At 39.0% G+C, this 4650-nt stretch overlaps 1 pseudogene; it reads left to right on the top strand.

Moving 5' to 3' along the window:
• Positions 1-1412: 1412 nt before the first annotated feature.
• Positions 1413-4650, top strand: part of LOC116023483 — a 7311-nt pseudogene continuing 4073 nt past the window's right edge.

Raw genomic sequence — 4650 nt, 5'->3', positions numbered from 1 at the left:
AGTCTTGTAAATAAAAATTGAATTTTTATATTCAATTTTTGTTTTCTAGCTTAACTAATTGCTCCCTGGTCTCTTGAGATAATAGCTAATTCTTAGACCAGATTTTAGTTATTTTTTATCTCTTTAGTTTAGCTGATAATGAGGTTATCATAGTAGTATAAATAGCCTCTTCATTTTTCTTTGAAGGGAGACAATGTATGAGATTAGAAATCAAAGTCTTGCGCATTACATCGCAAGTTTTCTCTCACTGGGTCCTATGTGAGCTCTTTCGACTTATCAAGGAAATTACCATCCTTGTGGCGTCATCCCCGGTTTTTATCGTTCTATAGCCGGACGTGGCAAACCGCTATTCACCAAAAATCCAAAAAAACGCCTTTCAACTCCAACCAACGAAGCCTAAACCTGCAACAAACACCCACCGTCCTTCACTTACTATCCGTCCAAAACTACCGAACTACCCGAGAACCAACTGGGTCCGATTCGAGTAACCTTCAGCAGCATGAAGCTTCACTCCGGGCTGCCGAATCGCAACATTTGGTATCAAAGCCAAGTTTATCCAATTGGTACACGTAAGATCTTCATACCACCTAGAGACATTTAGAATTGGTTGTTTTCATTAACTACATGCATTGCTACGAACTTGCTGATACTTAAACAAACTTTGGCACTCTAGCATGTGGCTTAAGAAGTGATAATAACTTGATTAATTGCTTCAAAAATCACCATGTGTTGCCATAGTTATTGTTTTGGTGTAGCTAGCATGTGAACTATGAACTTTTATTTCATGTGTAAAGCTAGTTTTTGTCTTCCAGTATTCCTTGTGCTATGAGTCAAAGGAGATAAAAAAAAAAAGAAAAAAAAAAGAGAAGAATTTGTTTTTCCAAAAAAAAAAAGGTTTAAAAAAAAGAAAAGGAAAAGAACAGAATAGAAAAAAAAAAGTATAAGCAATTATCTTGTTTTTTTTGTTTTTTGTTTTTTTGGGATTTCTTGGTTTCATGTTACTTGGATTTGTTCATATATCTAGAATTATTATCTTCATTGAACTTGCTCAATTTATGTTATCCACCCAAATTACCTGGTGATATAACCCCATAGCCAAAACACCAACCCAAATTACCTGGTGATATAACCCCATAGCCAAAACACCATGAACAATTTTTTTCCAACATATATTCACCTAGCCACTTGGTAGTAAAGACTTGATTTTAGTTGTTAGAACTCGATTAGAACTCGGAGGGGAGAACTTTGATTTCTAATAAGAGGGTATAATTTGGTTAGATTATTAGAGAGTTTTTTTTTTATTATTATTATATACGAGTGGTAAAATAACGAGTGACCACCCCCATTAAAGAGTGTGAGTGAGGGAGTGACGTGAGGTCCTATTTTATTGTAACTTTTGTGCAGGGTACATCATGTCTGGTCCAAGTGAGACAGACGAGCCAGAGTTGAGTCTTGACATGCGCCTCATGATGAGAGCCATGAAGGGACAATTCGCTAAGATTACTAATGTGATTGAGGGATTGAGTGAACGAATTGAGAGAGTTGAGGAAGCTCAACGACAAAATCAAAATGGGGGGCAAAATGGGAGAGGTAATGTGAGAAGGGGTGAGGATGAAGAAGAGAGGGATGAGGAAAGTGAGAGTGAGCAAGATGGGGAAGAAGAGAATGATGGGAGAAGAAGAATCAGGGATAGAGAATATAGAAGGGGGCATAGAGATTGGAGGAGGTTAGATGATGACTTGGGGAATGTTAAGATGTCTATGCCGTCATTTTCGGGAAAGAGTGACCCTGATGCTTACCTAGAATGGGAGAAGAAGGTAGAAAGAGTGTTTACTTGTCATAATTACTCTGAGAGGAAGAAAGTAAATTTAGCAGCTCTAGAATTCACCGACTATGCAACACTATGGTGGGATAAGGTAGTTCTTAGTAGAAGCTATGCAACACTATGGTGGGATAAGGTAGTTCTTAGTAGAAGAAGGAGTGGGGATAGATGGGATAAGGTAGTTCTTAGTAGAAGAAGGAGTGGGGATAGACCGATAGAAACTTGGAGGGAGATGAAAATAGTAATGAGGAAAAAGTTCGTGCCCAATTGGTACCACCGAGAATTACACCAACAACTACAAGATCTAATCCAAGGTAGAATGACGGTGGCTGAATATGATCATGAGACTGAGAAGATTATAACCAAAATAGGGCTGGAGGAAGATCCTGAAACAACGATATCCCGGTTCATCAAGGGATTAAATTGGGATATTCAGGACGAGATTGAGATGTATGATTTCGTTGATTATGAGGAGCTAGTACAAAAGGCTATACAAATTGAAAAGAGGCTAAAAAAGAAGAAAAAGCGTGCACATACTTCCAGCTGGAAAATAGGAAAGGAGCAAAAAGAGGGAAAAAATGAGCGCAAGCTTAGAATTGAGACTAATAAAGTAAAGGCAATCGAGGAAGGTAATGACAAAGGGAAGGCTAAAGCTCCTACAAGTAGACCTAGTGGCGTTAAATGCTTTAAATGCATGGGAAGGGGACACATTGCAAGAGAATGTCCAAACAAAAAGACCATTATAATGCGTCCAACTGGGGAAATAGAAACAGACTCTGAACATGGCAATGATCAAGAGGATGCTGCGACAAGTGACGATGAGAACATTATTGAGCATCCGGTGGAAGGAGAAACATTAATGGTAAGGAGATTACTTAATTTGCAAGCAACAGCCGACGAAGAACAAAGGGAAAATATTTTTCATACTCGATGTCATATTCATGGCAAGGTGTGTAAGGTGATAATTGACGGAGGGAGTTGTGCAAATGTTGCTAGTATTGAGCTAGTCACCAAATTGGGATTAACCATGAAGGAACACTCTACGCCCTATTCATTACAATGGCTCAACAATATAGGAGAAATTAAAGTGAATAAACAGGTTATGGTGCCACTTTCTATAGGGAGATATATAGACGAAGTTTTATGTGACATAGTGCCGATGCAAGCTGCACATATACTTTTGGGAAGGCCTTGGCAATTTGACAAAAAAACTATTCATGAAGGACATAGTAATAGGTACTCCTTTTTACACGATGGGCAGAAAATCACTCTTGTACCTTTGTCGCCACAACAAATTTATGAAGATGAAAAGAAATTGAATGAAAAAGAAATAGAGAGAAAAAATAAGAGAGAAAAACAAAAAGAAAAAAATGAATTGAGTGCACAAAAGAATGAGGGAAGTGCAAAAAAAAATTTCTTTTGCAAAAAAAGAGAGGTTGAACAAGCTATAAAAGCGGGGAGGTCAATTTTGTTAATGTTATATAAAGGGCCTAGTCCCGAGGCTACTAACCTCAAGCACTTGCCCGAGGCAGTGTCTTCTTTGATGCAGGACTTTAAAGACATCTTTCCCACAGAGATGCCCACTGGGCTACCGCCAATAAGGGGGATTGAACACCAAATAGACTTGGTGCCTGGGGCACCAATTCCCAACCGTCCTGCCTATAGATGCAGTCCTGATGAAACTAAAGAAATACAAAAACAGGTAGAGGAGTTACTGTCCAAAGGACATGTGAGAGAAAGTCTCAGTCCTTGTGCAGTACCGGTGTTACTTGTGCCAAAAAAAGATGGGTCATGGAGAATGTGTGTTGATTGCCGTGCAATCAACAAAATAACAGTTAAATACCGTTTTCCCATTCCCCGTTTAGATGATATGTTAGATGAATTGCATGGTGCATGTATGTTTTCTAAGATTGATTTAAGATCTGGCTATCACCAAATTAGAATACATGAGGGTGATGAATGGAAAACAGCATTCAAGACCAAACAAGGTCTATACGAATGGCTTGTTATGCCATTCGGACTCACTAATGCACCTAGCACATTCATGAGACTTATGAATCATGTGCTCCGAGACTTCATAGGGAAAAGCGTAGTCGTATATTTTGATGATATACTAATCTACAGCAAATGTCTCGAAGAACATATTAGGCACCTACGACAAGTGTTTACAGTCTTGAGGAAACATCAACTATATGTTAACCTTAAGAAGTGTGAATTTTGCACAAATTCCGTTCATTTTCTTGGCTATATTGTTAATGCCACTGGAATTGAAGTGGATAGTGCCAAAGTTAAAGCTATCCAAGAGTGGCCCACACCAAGAAATGTCAGTGAAGTACGAAGTTTTCACGGCTTAGCTAGTTTCTATCGCCGATTTGTGAAAGACTTTAGTACTATTGCTGCGCCACTAACTGAGGTGATTAAAAAAAAATGTGGGATTTCAATGGGGGGAAAGGCAAGAACGTGCGTTCAACCTTCTAAAAGGAAAATTAAGCACTGCGCCCGTACTTGCTTTACCTATAAAAGGAAAATTAAGCACTGCGCCCGTACTTGCTTTACCTAATTTTGAGGCAGCTTTTGAGTTAGATTGTGATGCTTCCGGGGTGGGTATAGGCGCTGTCCTCATGCAAGGAGGTAATTCCGGGGTGGGTATAGGCGCTGTCCTCATGCAAGGAGGTAAACCTGTTGCTTACTTCAGTGAAAAATTAAATGGGGCAAGCCTGAACTATCCAACCTATGATAAAGAGTTCTATGCTCTTGTTAGGGCACTAGAACATTGGGAACACTACTTAAGGCCTAAAGAATTTGTGATTCATACTGACCATGAATCC

The sequence above is a fragment of the Ipomoea triloba genome, chromosome 6 (assembly GCF_003576645.1).
Source record: "Ipomoea triloba cultivar NCNSP0323 chromosome 6, ASM357664v1".
In the NCBI taxonomy this organism is placed as follows: domain Eukaryota; kingdom Viridiplantae; phylum Streptophyta; class Magnoliopsida; order Solanales; family Convolvulaceae; genus Ipomoea; species Ipomoea triloba.
The sequence above is the reverse complement of the archived record's forward strand: the minus strand, read 5'-3'. Positions and strand labels throughout refer to the sequence as shown.